Raw genomic sequence first — 18,974 nt, forward strand, 5'->3', positions numbered from 1 at the left:
AGAGGGGGAAAATTGTGAATTTGTGTTCTTAACAGACACCAAATATGTCTTCACTGATACAGAACGTATGCCTTCGTAATGTAGGAGCAGCCTAGGTTTTACTTAGAAGGCAGATTTGTTTGGAATTGATGCTCGCTCTCTGACACGTGAAAAAGCCCAGTAGTACGGTTTGGAGGATAGGCTGGCTAGATTTGCTTTTAACCTATGATTTCATCAATCTTTTTAATAAAGATCCCTAAATAAAAGCAGAACTGATAGTTTGAGGAAATTCTAGAATAGATCATAACAGGATCCCTTCTTCTAAAATGGGTCACAGCTTCGTATTTGTTTATTTTGTGAAGCATTTATTATATTTAGAGGCTGCCCACATATTTTAAGTCGACTATTTGAATAACTTTTACCAAGAGGATATCCCCACCCAGGGCAAGGGTGGGACGTCAACAGCAGCCCGGAAACATTCTGTCACTCCCAATCAGCACCACCTTCTCCAGGAAACTAGTCAGATTCTCTCACCTTAATATTGCCTATTTTGAACTGGCGGATATGATTCGGTATCACTTTTGGTGGGGCTTCCCCCCGCCCCCCCCCCCCAGCTTCCTTGAGGTACAATTTACATAACATAAAATTTATCCATGATAAATGTACACTTCATGGTTTATAATAAACTTAGAGTTGTGCAGCCATCACCATAATCCAGTTTCAAAACATATCCATCATCCTAAACAATTCCCTCTGCTTGTTTCCAGTTAATCCCTACTCCTAACCCAGACAACTACTAGTCTGTGTTTTGTCTCTATGGATTCGCCCTCTAGAACTTTTATAAAATGAAATTATACAGTATATGGTCTCTTATGTCTGGCTTCTCTCACTTAGCATAATGTTTTGAGATTCATATTTAAGCACGACTCAGTAGTTTCTTTCTTTTTATAGATGAATGGTTCATTGTGTGGATTTTTATTTATCCATTTATCAGTTGATGCACATCTGGGTCATTTCTACTCTTTGGCTATTATGAATAGTGCTGCAAGAATACTCCTGTACAAGTCTTTGTGGAAACATCTGTCTTCATTTATTTGGGTAAGATACCTAGAAGTAGAATTTCTGGGTCATATGGGTAACATTTTAAGAAACTTCCTATCTGTTTACGACAACAATGCCTGTACCATTTTACATTCCTACCAGCAATGTGTGAGGGTTTTAGTTTCTGCACATCCTTGCCAACACTTGGTATTGTCAATTTCTTTGATTTAGCCCTACTAGTTAAGGGTGTTGTATCTCGTTGTGGTTTAATTTGCATTTCTCTAATGATTAATAATATTAAACATCTTTCCTTGTGCTTCTAGCCTTTGTACATTTTTTTTTTAATGAAATTTCTACTCTAAACTTTTGGTGTTTAAAGATTTAATTATTATTGAGTTGTAAGAATTCTTTATATATTCTGGAAAGAAGTCATTTATTAGATATGTAATTTGCAAATTGTGTTCTCCCACTCTTTGGCTTTTCTTTTTATTAATGGTATATTTTGAAGAGCAAAGGTTTTAATTTTGAACAAATCCAATTCATCTTTTTTTTCTTTTATGGCTATGCTTTATTGTCATATCTAAGAAATCTTTGCCTAATCTAAGGTACCAAAGTGTTTCTCCTCTGCTTTCTTGTAGAAGTTTTATATTTGTAGCTCTCACATTTAGGCATATGATATATCTTAGGTTTTGCGTATAGTATAAATTCAGGGCCTGTGTTTGCGTATGGATATCCAATTCTCCCAGCATCGTTTGTTTAAAAGACTGTCCTTTCCACTTTGAATTGCCTTGATATGGCCATGATATAGGGTTTATTTCTTGACTCTTCTTCCTGTTCTTTTGATCTGTATTTATCCTTAAGTCAATACTATACTGTCTTGATTACTGTACCTTTATAGTAAGTTTAAAAATCAGGTAATATTAGCCTTTTAATTTGTTGGGTTCCCCCCGCACCGCCCCCCCCCATAATTGTTTTGGTTATTCTAGGTGCTTTATCTTTCCATATATCCATTAGGGTCAACTTGTTAATTTCCACCCCCACCTCGCCAAAAAAAAAAAAAAGCCTCCTGGGATTTTGATAGGAATTGTACAGAACTTATAGATCAATTTGGGTGGAACTGCCATCTTAACAACATTCGGTCTTCCAACCCGTGAACTTGGAATGCCTCTTCACTTACTGAGAACCTCTTTAACTCTGTTGGCAACAAGTTTCCATGGTTGGAAACTACATGGAAATGTCTGACATTATACCTTCTTTGCAGCCTGTGCTGAAATTTCTATCCAGTGCAGTGAGGAGGGGAAAAGAAATAGCAAGTATAAGGATTGGAAAAGAAGTAAAACTGACAGTATTTTTAGATAACATACTTATGTATGTAGATTATAATGATCTTCATGTATATAATTTAAAAGTATTAAAAATATCTTCAGATAACATGTTTGAATTAAATGACTCTAACGAAGCAGGTGGATGTGAAAATCACTTGCAATTTTATATAGAAGCAACATTTAGAAAATAAATTTTCGAAACCATTTAAATTAGAATCCTGAAATATTAAATATCTAGTAATAAATCTAATGAAAGAGGCACAGAACTCCTCAGAAAACTACAAAACATTACTGAGAGAAAATAACAAATGAGGAAAGGTAGTTAATGCTCATGAATTAAATGACTAATATTTTATTGCTATTTCTCCATGTTTAATCCCAATAAAAATATAGCAGGAATTTTTTTGGTGAAAATTACCAGTCTGATTATGAGGAACGACATAGTCAAAGAGGCTTTACTGCCAGATTCAAGACTAATTATCTGGCAACAGGAATTAACAAAGAATGGTATTGATTCCAGATAGATGAATAGATGAATGGAATTGCCTATAGAATCCTGAAACAAATGGAGATATGAATGTGTGTGTGTGTGTGTGTGTGTGTGTGTGTGTATGTATATGTGTATATATATATATATATATATATATAACAATGACAGAATTATAAAAAAGGTGCCACTGCTATAAAGTAGAAAAAAGATAGTCTTGTCACTAAATGTTACCAGTACAATTGCCTTGAAAGATAAAGACTCAGCCCCTAACTTAAATCGTAAACAAAAATCAATTTTTGATTGACCATAGACCTAAATATAAAAAATAAAACAACCATGTTTCTAGAAAATAATATGTAGGAGAATAGCTTCATGATCTTGAGATGGATATATAGCAAAGAATTCTTAAACAGGACCCATATAGCACTAATCATAAGCCGGGGGAGTGAGGGGGAGAACAGTAAATGTAACTTCATTAATATTTGGCTATTGGTTTTTGAAAATTATATTTTTATTTGCAAAAGAAAATTGAAATTTGCAAACAGACATTGGAAATAAGAAGGCAAATCTGTCTTTTCTATCACTACACACACACTCCTCTCCCTTTCCTTATTGATTGCCGAGGGAAAAAAATTTACAACAACCATACTGGCCATTGATTATATGTGGTTTGGTGATATTTTACAAGGAAAATCATATTCGCATTTAGAAAAATAATTGGATTACAATGTCCTTGAAGTCATGGACTAGCTCCGATTTATTCAGGTGATCAATCTGATATGACCAGCAGTAAGATTCATAACAGACTTAATCTGCAGGAGTCCAGAGAGGAACATGGCTAAGTGGGGAAAGTCTTGTGAGTAGCACTGGGGTCTGTCTGTAAAGGCTTGGAATCTAACTCAAAGTAGCACCCAAACCACAGTGTCACTTACGGCCATAAATTAGAATAGGTAAATTAGAGACGGCAGGAGGAGGCCTAAAAAGATTGGCAGGATTTTTCATTTTCTAATGATATGCGAAAAAGAACACCATACAGCCTAGAATTAGGGGAGGGCAGTTATGGCAGAGGAAGCGGCACTCCATTGTGGCATAAAGAATGAGGGAATGCTAGAGGGGAAAGATGTCCTACGTTGTGAAGGGAAAGGCAGTATGCGTGAAGATTTAAATGAGAATAGTAAACGGGAGGAGAGATTAGAAGAGCAAATTGAGATGCTGGATTAGGAAGGCTTTTGTATAACCTACTTGTGTATTTAGATTTCATTCTGTAGGCAAAGATTTTGAGTAGGGGATTAATACTTGTAAATCTCAGGATCTGGTAACTCTAAAAACACAAAAATTAAAAGGATGCTAGAAGGTTGTTTTGGAGACTTTCTTTAATTGGAAAAAAGTGCATGCTCATTGTAAAAATCAAACCGTACATTCATGTGTTAAGAAGAGTGGATAATATCCATCCCCCAGCTGTACCTCTTAGATAACCAATGCTAATAGTTAGGTATTTACCATTTTATACTTTTCTCTACAATCAAAACATGCATGTACATAGTTTATAGATCCTGACAATAGTGCCTGAAATTTTTGAGATTTTACTATTTTTATAAAATAATTATGTGCCTGGCACTAGTCTAAGAATTTTATTTGCATTATCTCTTTTAATCCTTACCATGATCGTGTGGTATTATTATTATATATTTTTTTTTCATTTAAAGATGAGGAAATGGACTTAGCTTAAATAACTCTGTTAAGGTCAGGTCGCTCAACTGGTAGGAGACGGAACCAGGCCTTGGACCCGTGCACTCTGATTCAGTGCCCATCCTCTGAACTACACCGAGGCGGGGTGGGGGGTGGCTGATTCAGTTGGCCAGAGGGGAGAGGCTGCCAGTGATTTTGTAACAATGGAGTTGTAAGAGAAGAAAGACATCAAGAAAATGTTAGAGGTAAAGTTCTCTAAGACCTGGTAATTCACTGGATATGTTGGGCTGAGGGAGAAGAGAAGGTTGATGTTGAACTTCCAGGTTTCTGGCCCCAAGGTCTGGGTAACGGGTGACAATATTAAGAGAGGAAATACTTGAATTGGGACCAGTTCGGGGGGCATGTTTGGGAGTTCTATTTGGGGCCGGAAGAGGGCATTTTCTTTTCTCCATTTCCTTAGATTCCTGTGGGCTTTTATATTAGGAACTTGAGGATATGTTAGGGAGAAAAGTTCCTGTCCTTGTCTCCCTCCATATTTTCTCCTTTCGAAGAGAAAATCATTTTACCACTTATTGAAATAGAAGAAACTTGGACAATGCTTAGCTCACCTCCCTTCTTGATTTGTTGTCTTAAGATCTGCGTGCGCATGCCTGTTGCTAATATGACTCTTCCGTGGCAGGCCGGCTCAGGCCCGACTTCACCTAAGCACCTGAGAGTTGGTGAAGCAGGCTGCAGTGTTTGTGCTACTTGGCATGGGACTGGGTGGTTAAATATAATTTCGGATGTACGAAGGGGTTAGAAATCTCATTTTGGAATCAGCTCCAGGGCTGTTTCTCCAGGAATATGCTAAAACGTTTGGCCTCATCTTCCTCCTCGGTGTTTTTTCTCCACTGTTTCTGAACTCGATGGGGAGTCAGAGGGAATTCAATTATTGTGCTCAAAACCAAATAGTGGCCTCCTGAATTTGATGCTGTTATAGGACATTCACATGGAAAAGATGTTCAAATAACGTTTGAACACAAGTGCCGGGTATTGGCCCTTGAGGAGTTAGAAGTATAGGTCTGTAGTTTTAAAAGACTATGAGAAGAGATGATGGAGGGTCCAGAATCCCCAATTAAGTTGTTTTCAATACATTCTCTGAGTACTAGAAGACAGGGAAGCTATAAGCCAATGTGTATTTTGAACTATACGTGCGTTTGTTGACTTATTATGTTAAACTGACATCTACTGAAACTTGTAGGTAATATAGTAATGGTTGATTTTCCCTCTTTCTCTTGTACCATGGGCCTTTCTCAGGGCTCATGTAAACATATCTCGCCATGGCACTTAGAGAAGTAGAGAGGGCATTGGCGCGGGTGTCTGAAAATAAATTGCTATAATACTGCAGCTGTATTAAACTGTCATAAGCGATATTCCCATTGGGCCTGTGGATAAAACACTGGCCTTGAACAGTGCCCTGTGACTAGGTCCAGGACCCTAAATCACATCTGGGTTCAGCCTCTTGTTGCAGAGCTAGGATGGATGCCGGGGCAGTAGCCATGCCGCCGGCAGCCCTCTGGAATGCTAACAGAAGAAGCATGTTGATGGAGCACTCCGCTCCGACTGAAGTGTTAAAACGCAGGCTAGCTGGAGAGGCGGTGGTCTTGGTAGAACTTGGCCTGTCGATTCCCTTGTTGCCTTTGAAAACAAGGCTGAATCCTCAAGCTTCCCCCATAGACCACAGAGACGATGGTGCCGGACTGAGGTAGAGCCCAGAAACATTATTTCTAGGCCCAGATCTCTAAGTGGTAAATCAATAGCTTGTGACATATGTCTTCTCCCCAAGAGTGAGTGTCTGAAAATTACATGGTTTTGGCGGAACCTTATAGCTCTGAGATGCTTGGGTCAAATGAAAGCATTCGCTATAGTTGGGGCTTATCTTTTACGTCTCGGTCATTTATTCCCACAAAACAAAAATTTCAAACATTTAATTTTTTAAAATGTGATAACAGTGTCATGCTTATCTAGGAGAATACCTTTTACTTACGCTGAGCAATGTAGGAGTGAAGAGTTATAATACTAGTGACTTTCAACGTTCTGGGGTAAAAAGGTTCGTTTTTAATGTAAGGCGTGTAAATAACATCTGTTAACACTTCAAAGCTTGCAGAGTAAAATTATCACTTTCACATGCATTACATGTTGACCCTCGGCTTTTGGATGACCCGAGGATTAGATCTAAAATTCTGAAACTACCTATAAGGCCCTACATGATCCGGCCCCAGACTAATTCTTCGGTTTCCTCTTGGACCACGTTCTCCTTTGATTAGGAAACCTCGGCCTTTTACGATCTGCAACATATCATAGCCTTTACCTCCTCAGAGTCTTCGCAAGTGCCGTTCCCTTTAAGCCTACATCACTCTTTATCTATCTATCTATCTTCACAGCCTTTCCGTAACTAATTCTTGTAGCACTACTCAGTGTTTGCTTGGTTGTGCCACACTAACAACCCCTGGATCACAACAGCCTTCTAAGAACCTTGGGGAAGGCATCGCCTTCACTGCACTTTCTCCGTCATCTATAAAACGAGCGAATGATATCCCTCCTTCTCACTTCACTAGATTATAATGCAAAGTCCTTAAGAACAGCCTGTGTGCCCTGACCCGGCCTCGAACTCTGGCCTTACTGTGAATCCCTTTCTCTTCTTCAGTCTGCTGCCATGACAGTCGTCTCCTCTGGTTCTTCGGAAGCACCTACTCTTTCAGTGCCACGTGATGTTCCCTGTTTCTAGAAGGCTTTACCCCTACTTCACAACTAACTGGCTTCTACTCGCCAGGCCCCAGCTAAAGCATCTGCTCTCAGACAAGTCTTTCAAGTTTTCTAATTTAAAAGAGCATCACTACTCAGAGGAACTGATGCAGGCTCTGGAGTCAGACTACCTGGGTTTGCCTCTCAGCTCTGATTCTTCCCTGCTAGGGAAACTTGCAGAAGTTACCTGAACGAACTTTCCTCATCCTCAAAATGAGTATAAGAGTAGTCCTTAGCTCTCATAAGGCTGTCATAAGGATGGTGTTAATGAATGTAAAGGCTAGCATAGTGCCTGGCCCATATTAAGTACTTAGTACGTTATTAGAAATATAATAATCATCATCACAGATTTGTGTGTATATGTCTTGAACACTTGCCTTTTCCAGTTGAAAGGAATCTGAAAGGCTTAACTGATCACTTCCCCAACTTGACAGTCACTCAGACCTTTTTGAATAATTCCTTGAAAGAGCTCCCTAGATTACAAAGCAGCCTTCAATTACTGTACGTTTGTGTTCTTATAAATTCCACCACTTAACTCTTCCTTCTAGAACAGAACAATTCCCTTTTCCCAATTGACAACTGCAGCTTATCTGGCAGCCTAGGGATCACCATTTCTAGTGCCACTAACCCAGGTCCCTGTATCATCACTCTTTCCAATCAGCTTGCACATCCGGAGTGATCTTAGATGCCCCCTTCTCATGCCATGCAAGTCTAACAGTTCGTTTTATGGAGCTCAGTGATGACTATGTGGAAGTGCTGAATGTGTGGGTCAGAGCTGATACAAGTCAGCGGACAAGGAGGCGCTCAGCAAACGTAAAGGGTTAGGTCTTTCGGACAATAACTGATTGTCATGTACTTGCATTTAAACATGTAGAGTCTGAAGACACGCTCTCCTCCGATGACTCCTCTGGGTTCTTCCTTCTCATTTGCACACTCTCATCCCTCCAGGACCCTTAGAGAATTCAGCTGGTCACTCAGTACTCACTTGGTACCCGTGATGTGCAAGGCTCTGTTCTGAGTAAGGAGGGGCATAGCCACTCTGTCCTCAGGGAGACGAGGGTCATGGACGTTTCCAGTCTAGAGAGCAGGGAACTGATAATGTGAACTCATAATGTAGTTTTAGAATTTTACAGGTATTGGTTTTTTATAACGAAATGACTGAGTTTATGCCAAGACTTTAGCATTCAGCCAGTATTCATCAAGTACCTACATCGTGTCATTCATTGTAGGTGCCAAAATGAAATGAGGGCAAAGAAATAGAACTCAAGTCAATCGAAACGGGAAAGAAAAGGGTAAAAATGTGAAATCTTGAGGACTATCCTTCAGGCGTCGCCAGTGCTTACAGTGGAGTAGAGGTATGCCATGGGCTTGGTGGGAAATGCCTCAGCTGTCAGAGCTGTAGAGTAGAGAATCCTAGAACTGAAAGGAACATTGGGCCCAGTCCCTTGCGTTCCCAGCCTGCAGGAAGGTGAAAATCTGCTCATTCTGGGCGAGGAATGCACAGTGTCTTAATAAGAGTCCCGGGGGACGGACCTCAGACCTTCAGTGGCTGCCTTAAGCTCCTCCATTTTTCTTCCTTTCTAACTTCAGTCTTTCTGGCCTCACTGAAGTCCATTTCCTCCTGTAGGTCTGTCTGACAACCCTATAGACAATCTAATCAGCGCACTGCTCCCCAAATGATTCTCCCATTTCTATCGCACAACCACCAGAGCCAGCTTCAAGGCAGTGACATTACAGGCTCGGCTCAGCCAGAAAGGCCGCTCCAGTGGCAAATGGCTCTGACTTCGCTCACAAAGCTGCTTGGCTCTTTTATTAAGACTGGCCCAAAAGGGTTGCCAGTAAGAAAGCCCTTGTAAGAACAGCCAGCTGCTCCTAAGCAGCGGAGCCCTTAATGAAACCCCATTGCTTTCCCCAGAGGGTGGGAAGAATTGTTGGTTTTCTCTCTCAGTTATTTTTCCAGGCCACTAAATTGTCACAGCCCCTCTGTCTTGGTGAGGTGGGTGCCAGAGAAAAGGAAGTGATGATGGCAAAGCTCAAAGGCAGTGGTAGTAGATGTCCTAGAGAGATTCATGAGACACGCAACAAGCAGAACGAGGACGCTTGTGCCATCGGGTTATATAAAATATGCAATTTTAATCCACTAAGCAGTTTATCTTTTCACGCAGCTTAGTTTGCTGGGATAATTACCTTCCTGAGCAGTCCATGTCATGTGCGAGGCAAAGTGTGTGCAAAATACACAAATCTCAGTGTGCCATTGGAAAATATGGTGGAGGGAAGCGTATTAACTGAAATTTTAGAAAAACATGCTGTAGTCAACTAATCCAGGAAGTCTGCTTAAAGTTTCTCTTTTGCTGTTAGCAAAATTGTTAAGCTTTATTTTTTTCCTATAACAGCAGCTAATTGAGCCCTGTGCTGAGTAATTTTCAAGCACCGCAGAGGTTGAGAGAGGATAAAACTTAAAGATATCCAGTGAAGATATGTCTGGGCTGAGATTTGTCCCCAGAAAGTCTACCCCAGAACCTAGACCTCCTTCCCTGATATGAGCCATCTGTACCTCTATGGAAAACTGGCACCTTCACTAGACCCCACCCCCTCTTGCCTGTGAAGACTCAGCTCCAGCCATTCTCCCCACACTCTCTCCTGTCTCTGCTGGACCATCCCCATCAGCACGTACAGTGCTGAAATTTCTCCGATCTCGAGAACCTCTATTGACTTCATTTTCCCTTCCAGTTATCACCCCATCTCTCTGCTCTTTTATAACAAAACTACTTGAGAGACTCGTTTATATTTATTGTCTCTAATTCTAATCCTGAACACATTTTAATTAGGCTTTTATCCCAACACTTTGGACACTGTTCCTCTGACAGTCACCTGTACCTTGCAGCATACGGCACTGATTACTCCCTCTTTCTTGCAACATTTTCTATATTTGCCTGCCAAAATACCCTCCTGGTTTTCTTATTCCTTCATATTTTCCTTTGCTGGTTTCTCTTCATGTCCCTGAAATTTTTACAAAGTAATATAGAACTTATTCCTAAGACGGCCTCTTTTTTCTGTCTACATTCACTCTCTGCAGATGACTCTAGTAGAATTTGTACCTCTGGCATAAAACCCTCCCAATATATATCTTCATTTGAATGCCAATAGCCATCTACACTCAGCGAATCTCAAAATTACCTGGTAACACCCACCCCCTAATTCTTTCCCAAACCTGATCCATCTATAATTAATTATCCACATCTCAGTTGATGGCAATTCCATCCTCCCAGTTGCTCAAGCCAAAAACATGAAGTCATCAGTGACTCCTCTGCTTCTCTTATATTCCACATCTACTGTCTCACTAGTGCTCACCACCGGCACCGATACTAGCATTAGCCATGTCAGCATCAGATTTTACCTAAAATATTGCAATTGCCTCCTCGGTGGATGCCTTCCCGCTTCCACCCTTACATCCTGCATCCTGGTCTCAATACATGAGTCATATAATACTTTAAATCTGTCAGTCAAAGCATGTCACTTCTCTGCTTAACACCCTTCGGTGGCTCCCCATCTAACTCAGGAAACACAAAGTCCTTACAAAGGTCCTACATGACATGTCCCATTCCCCCTCCAAATCTCTGGTTTCATCTCTGAGCCACTCTGACTGAGACAGAGCTGCTTCGCTGGGAATGCTCTTTCTCCAGATACTATATGATTTGCTCCCATTTCCTCCTTCAGGTCTTTGCTCAAATGACTCCTTCTCAGTGATACCTTCTCTATTTACTTTATTTAAAATTGACCTCCCTCCCCCAAAATACACACACAATCTATTCCCTGCATTATTTTCTCCATATACCATTTATTGGCCTTTAATATAATATGTAATTTACTTATACGTTTTGTGTTCTGTCTGTTCCCTTCAACTAAGATAGGATGCAAATTTCTTAAAAGCAGAGGTTTTGTCTGTTTACTGCTATATTCCAGAGCTTAGAACAGTGCTGGAAATATTGCTGAGTGACTATCTGTTGAATGAATAAGTGGGTGAGTCTCAGTAGTCGTTACCCAGAGAGGGGCAGAAATAACATCGCATTTGTAGAGTCACCTTCTCAACGGGCTGGCATGCTGCCCAGATTAGCATTAGGAACTGTAGCTGTAACCTCATTATAATGTTTCTATTTTACTTGCCAGATAAGTAGAGTATAGGGGGTGTGTGCAGTCCCGAAGATTTGGGTGTGGATTCTACCTCTGGCACCTACTAGCACTTTGAATAAGTTCCTAAGGTATCTTGTGCCTCATTTTTTTTTCTCATCTGCAAAATGAAGGTAATATTACTACCTGAGAGGGTAATTCAGTAACTTAATATACACAAAGTGCTTAGAGCAGCGCCAACTAAGTGGCACTAATAACAGCAGTAACGAGGATCAAGGTGAGTCACGTTTCTGTTTATCAGGAGAGATCAAAGATGTTGGTCAAAGGGTAAAAACTTTCGGTTATAATGTGCACTGGAAAGTTGCTGTGAGAGTCGAGCTTTAATATTCTCACATACGACAACCAAATGGTGATTATTTGAGGCAAAGCCTGTGTTACCTAACCTTATTGTGGCAAACATTTACATGTGTGTAACTCGTAAACTTACACAACGTCAGATGTCAGTTATAACTCAATAATGCTTGGGGAAAAGAGAGAGATCAAAAAGACACTATGGAAGATTCTGAAAACCCCTCCATTTCCAAATAGAGCAACTTAAAACGCACACTGTAGCTTATGAAATACATCTTAGTGACATATGGAGACAGCATCTGTATCATGAAATGACCTGAGTATAGTAATATTTATACCACCTGATACTGAGCACTTACGTAGTACTAAGCACTTTATAAGTATTGGCTCGCTTGATCCTCTCAATAAACCTATGATGTATATTCTTATGCTTATTTTAAAAGATGTACAAACTGAGGACAGAAATTAACAAGCCAAACTATGATAAAAATATTAAGTGGTGAAACCAGAATACACACCTGATGAGCCTGCATAGCTACTGTAATAGAAGAGAAATCTTTAATTGGATAAAGAACTGCATGCAATTTACTACCTAGAGACTTTAGGTTACTGATACCAACCAGAACAGGTTACACATTCAAAGCAGCATCTGTTGGCACTCTGACCTAGCCCCTGAACTTTTCAAGGGCAGTAGCTCTCAGTGTGCGGTTATGATACTGATGTTTTCAGACAATTGTGAGATGGGCTCTCGAATAAAGTGCTGAAATTTAAAAGTCATTTATACATTAGCATGGATGCAAGGTTATCATCACTGAAATTATGCCACCCTTACTATAATATCCTTTCTAAACAGGAAGAGAAAGGAACGGAGTTACAGCTAGGACACTGAGACTCACCCTTAAGGGACAGTACCTATGCCACAGCCACTTTAAATGGGGAATGATGACTGCCGCACTTACAAGGTATGATCATGTAGTTCTCTCAGGTTTTGAGGCTTCATTAAGACCTGGGGTACCCACGTGACACTGTCATTCACTGGAACAGCATGTGTTGTATGATAGCGGAAGGTGGGGAGACCTGGACCAGGTGGTGAGATGTACTAAATGTAAGTAACCGCTTGGCTAATGCTGCCCTCTGTACTTCAGAAGTTTGATATTAAGTTGAAAAAAAATCTGATCTTACGTTGAGACTATACAAAAAGAAGCACTGATTATGAGGCTAGTTCAGAGAAAGGAGAGCTCACGGCTGGGTGATGGTCAGTAAAGATATTGTCATCAAGCCTTGTGCTGAACCCAGACACAGAAATAAAAATATGTGAGCAAAGGGAGGCCCGGGAGTCTTGAGAACCCATTCCTCCTCCAGACTCTAACACCCCCTTGACTCTGTGTACCAGTGTCACTGACACCAGCTCCGCCTACGTCTCCCTCATATCCTGCCACCACCTAACTGTGTCCCTGGGCTTCTCCCACAGACTCCCCATACCTTCGGTGTCTTCAAGAAATGCTGAAATCCAGTCAAGATGACAGAGTAGGTAGATGCTGCGCTCACCTGTTCCCATGACCACACCACTAGGACAACTAAAGAACAACCAGCATTGACAACCAGCTGAACAGAAGTCCTTTAAGGATATAAAGAAGCCACATGCTGAGAGAGGCAGACACGGCGGGTCCCACACCCATGGTGTGGTGATTAAGACTCAGGAGGGATACCTCAGCTGTGGACATCCCCACTGAGGAGTGAGGGGTCCTGGCTTCTCAGCCTGGGGCACCAGTGATGGAACGAGGAATCCCCATAACAGCTGCTGTGAAAACCAGCAGGGGATTGCATCCGAGGGAGCCAGAGGGCTGCTGGAGATGCGGGCGTTCACTCAAAGAGCCTGTGCACAGACTCTCTCTCTCTCTGGGCTCCAGCGCTGAACAGCAACTAGAAAGCTGCCAGAGATACAGGGGGAGGAAATAAAATGCCCAGCTTCAGGGCGAGGACTGAAGGGGCAGCTCTCTCCTGGGAAAGAAGTGCTGGCAGGTGCCACTGTTCCCTTGTTAAGTGTACCTGCCATCTGTGGGCACCAAATCTGAGCTCTCTGTGAACCTGGCTGACACTGTTTACCCAACCTCTTCCAGTGGCTTTTCCACAGACTACCTCAGCTCCTGCTACAGACTTTTCCCTAAAATCTCTCAAAGGTCCACAAACCCCAAACAAGCAGTGGCTGCCCTCAGTGTGTCCTGTACCTCATGCTAAGCAGCCCCATGCAGCAACTGATCTCACCTTGCATTATAACTCCCATTAGGTGGTCCCGAGCCTAGCAGAAGCTGAGACGAGTGTTGGCCTGGAACGTAGCTTCAACTAAGCAGCTATGAGCCCAGCAGATGTGGTGGCTGGCCTGGGTTCACAACACAGCCTCTCCCAAGCATCAAGGCCAACTCAAGCAGCAACCAGCTGCAGTTCACTTTCTGCTACCATGAGGAGGCCCTGAGCTGGGCACAAATGGCGGCTGTCCTTGGCCTGCACTGGAGCCTCTCCTGAAAGGCTGCAGAACCAACACACCCAGTGGCCAGCTTCAGACCACACCGGAGTACCACCTACCTCCACAAACAACACACCAGAAGGGTGGACTTGACTGGCACCAGAGCCATGCTAAAGAGACTCCTCTCTGCGGAATCAGCCCCCACATGACAACTTGTCCACTGTAGACACAACCAGGTAGCCTGGGGGTTGGTCCCACCCACTGATGTGCCAATGGCAATCGAGGCTCAACTACAACAGGAGGTCACTCACAACCCACAGAAGGGACACCTATAGAGCACCCAACTCAGGTGAACAGGGAGACTGTGCCACTGGACCCCACAGGACGCCGACTACATAAGGCCAGTCTTCCAAGACTGGGGACATAGTACATCTACCTAATACATAGAAACAAACACAAGGAGACAGCCAAAATGGGGAGACAAAGATGTCCCAAATGAAAGCACAGGACAAAAACTCCAGAAAAAGGACTAAACAGCATGGAGACAAGCAATCTACCAGATGCAGAGTTCAAAACACTGGTTATAAGGATGTTCGTTGAACTTAGGGGAAGACTAGATGATGAACTCAAATTAAAAAAGAACCAGTCAGAAATGAAGACTACATTAGAGGGGAGCGACAGTAGGTTAGCATCGAGCATGTCAACATTCACTTCATAGGGGTACCAGAAGAAAAGAGCAAGGAATTGAAAACCTTTTTAAAGAAATAATGACAGAAAATTTCTCTAACCTGCCGAAGGAAATAGACATAGAAGCCCACACTAGGACACATCATAATTAAAATGCCAAGGATAAAGACAGAGAACCTTAAAATCAGCAAGAGAAAAGCAGTTGTTATGTATGAGAGCTCCCATTAGACTGATTTCTCAACAGAAACTCAAAACGCTAATTTGAAAAGACATATGCAGCCCTATGTTCACTGTAGTATTATTTACAATACCAAGATATGGAAGCAACCTAATTACCCATCGACAGATGAAGTGGCACATATATACAATGGAATATTAGCCATAAAAAGGAAATTTTGCCACTTGTGACAACATGGATGAACCCAGAGGGCATTATGCTAAGTCAGGCAGAGAAAGACAAATATCATATGAAGTCACTTGTATGGAATCTTAAAAACAAAACAGGAACAAACTTGTAGATACAGAGAACAAATTGATAGCTGCCAGATGAGAGGGAGGTTGGTCTGGGTGTAAAGGGGTTAAGTACAAATTGCCAGTTATAAAAAGTCGTAAGGATGTAAAGTACAGCATAGGGAATATAGTCAGTAATATTGTGTTAACTATGCGTGGTGTCAGATGGGTGCTAGACTTATTGCAAGTTATGTTTATATAACTTATTGTTTTAATCACTATGTTGTACACTAGAAACGAGTATATATTGTGTGTCAACTCTAAATGAAAAAAGATAGAACTGTTCATCACCTTCTTACTCTAATAGGTGCCTGGATCGCTCCTGAGGATGCTGCTCCCTCTGAAGTCTTCTTCCCCGCCACCCCCCACTCCCACCAGACCTCCTACCAGAAGCCTGAGGTCACGAAAGTGTCCTCCCTGCTCTTTATTGCTACTTCCGGATTTTCTGTTCCTTCTACCTAAACCCCTTACCTGAATCTTACATTATTGTGCACAAATACATGGTACCTCCTCCTCAATTCATTTGTCAGATGAGTCTGTGTTCACTCTCTTTCCCTGTTTAACCTTTCTCCTGGATTAATTTTTAGTGAAGTAAAAATTCACCAGAGGGGATTTTGCAGCTCCCTGGCCTTTCAGTTCCCCAATTTTTTTCTTTCTCCGGTCTTTTTTTCTCTTCCTCATTCCCTAGACCATATGAGCAGCAATAACTGCACTCCTCCATAATCTCATTTTCAAACCACGATCTCCTACTGTTGATCCCACAGTGATTAGAGTTCCTGCCCTTAGTGGAGGCGATTCCATTCTGTTATCATTGTGCTCACATCTTCTCTGGTGCCACAGGAGTAGATTAACGTGAAAGAAGTACATCAGCAAAAATGGCAGAGTAAAGATGTCTGAAAGTCCTCTCCTCCATAAAAGCAACAAAACACTAGCATAAATTGTCAGGATCAACTTTTTCAGAACTCTGAAAATTAAAGTCTTATAGAAACTCTAGAAATGTTCACATAAGAACAGTGAGCATTATGGCATTTGAACTTGTCCTGTTTGCATACTGTCCCCAGTACTACATCAACCTTGAAAGCCAACAGCCTGCCATCATGGTGAAAACCAGTAGCCTGGCAACCACTAGAGGGAAGAGAATAAGACTGGAACTCTTTCGAAATCCCATTATTAGAGAATTTGCCATTATTTGATCTGCTTGGTGATTTCCTGGAGGACCTTACTTAGCAAGGCTATCTTTATTTGATATAAATGGAGCTCAAAGTTTGAGGCAGTGGATAAGAGTTGGGGGAAATGACAGGCTAACCAAAAAACTTAAAAGAAAATCTGGGGAATGAGATGTCCAAAGGGGACTTTAAAAGTACTGACACATTCCACAGAATCTAGACAGTCGTGCGTATGCCCGTAGGGCTGTGCGCATGCTGAGGGCTACATAAATCCTCAAGCAGCACCAAAGAAGCCTGTAAGCTCTCACCTCTGTCTACCTTTGAGTTTTAGCAGGAGAAGCAGAAGGCTAAGTTGAGGTTGTTAACTGCTGGCAGAGCATTAGTGTGCCCCAGCATGTACACTGAGCTCCTCAGCAACAACTGGAAGACTTACCAGTCCTAAGAATTTAAGGAAATCTCTATTCAATTATTAGCTGACAACTAATTTAACTGAGCAGAGAATTCAGTAAAGTCACTCAACAAATAAACAACAACAAACCCTGGACAGGGGGAAGAACTTGGTTTCCAGAGTTGCCACAATGTCTCATGCTTTTGTTTTTCCTTTTAAATTGGATATACAGAGATACAGAAAACTGTAGCCCATATACTATGGTGAAGAGTATTCAACAAAGAGCATCCTTGAGGAAGCCCCGACATTGGATACATTTGAAGAAATAATGCTTAAAAGTATATCTAAGAAGTTCAATAAACTCCAAGAAGGATAAACTCAGAGATACAAACTCAGACACATAACAACTAAACTGTCAAAAATAAAAGACAGACTCTTAAAAGCAGCAAAAGAAACTGATCATGTGCAAAGGATCTTCAGTAAGAATCACTGCTGATTTGTCCACAGAAACCATGGAGACCGGAAGGCAGTGGTATGACATACTCCAAGTGCTGAAAGAATCGTATGTATCTAGCAAAACTATCCTCCCAAGGTAAGAAATTCAGACATCCCCAGAAAAATAGCCCTTTCCTCATTCTGCCCTCTGGGTCCATCCATGTTGTCACAAGTGGCAAAATTTCCTCATTAAAGTACCACCTGGAAAAAGCAACATATGAGAGACCTTCCAAAGAGCCTGATTAACGCAGACATTCTAATGGCATTATGCTCAGCTGATCCCAGTGAGCTGCAGTGAAGATTCATGGAACATAACTAGAAGTGACCCCGGGAACCATCCAGCCGTCATCCCCAAAGCGTGTTCCAGGCTCCCCACAAGGACGCCTTGTGGACCACCGTGGGAATCAGAAGGAAAGAAAGAATAGCCGGGACTCTGGCTCCTCGAACCCACCTTCCAAACACAGCAGCTCCAACTTCTTGTGCTAGAGATAAAAGCTTCCATGTAACGTTCCATTTAAAAAAAAAAAAAAAAAAGCCTCTGTTACTAACAAATAAAACAAAAATGTATAAAAAAATCACTGATGTTATCCAACAGCTCACACCCTCAGTGGTGAGGGAATACCAGAAACCCATAACTTTCCAGAAATGAATAGTTTTACAGTAGGTACTAGGAATTACACATAAACCAAAGGCCACTCTTAGCTATGCCAAAGCCATACACCTGAAGTAGCCACAGAAAAATGACGCCTAGCATCACTGGGGGAAGAGTCAAGTGGAGAAAGGGGTTTCTTCAAAGTCGTGATAACAGAGGGCAGGAATAGGGCACAGTGTCCTGACTCCCTCTGCCTCAGAGCACTTATGATTTGAGCTAGACCCAGACAAGACAGAAAGTACAATAGAGGCAACCAAGAAAGAACTATCAAAGATCACAAGCAGCGACATAAAATGATTTAATTCATCCAGGCCCCTTGAGTAGAATCCCTTTTTTTTTTTTTTTACAGAAAACCTTGTGAGGGGCCACAATACAATGAACAAATGCACGTAGTCGAACTGCTGTGTGATTACAGTGTGGGCCAGAGGTAAGCTGAAGTCAGAGGCTTCCCATCCGATTCGACCTTTCTCTTTCTTCTCTTCCCACTTTATAGTGGCTCCTGAATACTTCTGTAGACCTCTTGGCCTCTAAATGACATGACTTAATAAAAACGAATGTACCAATCTTAAGACTGGTACAGCCCCTTCAGTGCACACGTGGGTTCATTGTAAAGTGAGCCATCTCACTAGTCCCACCCACAACACAGCACCGCCCTGGAAGGCAATTCCTATTCTTAAAAACCAGAAAGTTTAGAAACAGAAAACTCTGGGCTTAGAAGGCACCCTTTCTTATGATATAAATTTGAGCCTGATAGCGGCCGCTGATTTGAAAGGATCCATGGGGTTCGGGCCAAGCTCAGGAAATTTATCTGCACACGTAAACTAA

General features: G+C 41.7%; 1 long non-coding RNA gene across 1 annotated transcript in view; it reads left to right on the forward strand.

Annotated features, from left to right (window-relative positions):
• Positions 1-14,934, forward strand: part of LOC120581601 (uncharacterized) — a 59,125-nt gene extending 44,191 nt beyond the window's left edge. Inside the window, exons 3-4 of the long non-coding RNA XR_005647345.1 lie at positions 12,641-12,749; positions 13,259-14,934. This is a non-coding gene — a long non-coding RNA (uncharacterized LOC120581601). The remainder of the gene's footprint in view (positions 1-12,640; positions 12,750-13,258) is intronic.
• Positions 14,935-18,974: the final 4,040 nt, after the last annotated feature.

Source organism: Pteropus medius, unplaced genomic scaffold (genome assembly GCF_902729225.1).
Source record: "Pteropus medius unplaced genomic scaffold, Ma_sr-lr_union100, whole genome shotgun sequence".
Lineage (NCBI taxonomy): Eukaryota > Metazoa > Chordata > Mammalia > Chiroptera > Pteropodidae > Pteropus > Pteropus medius.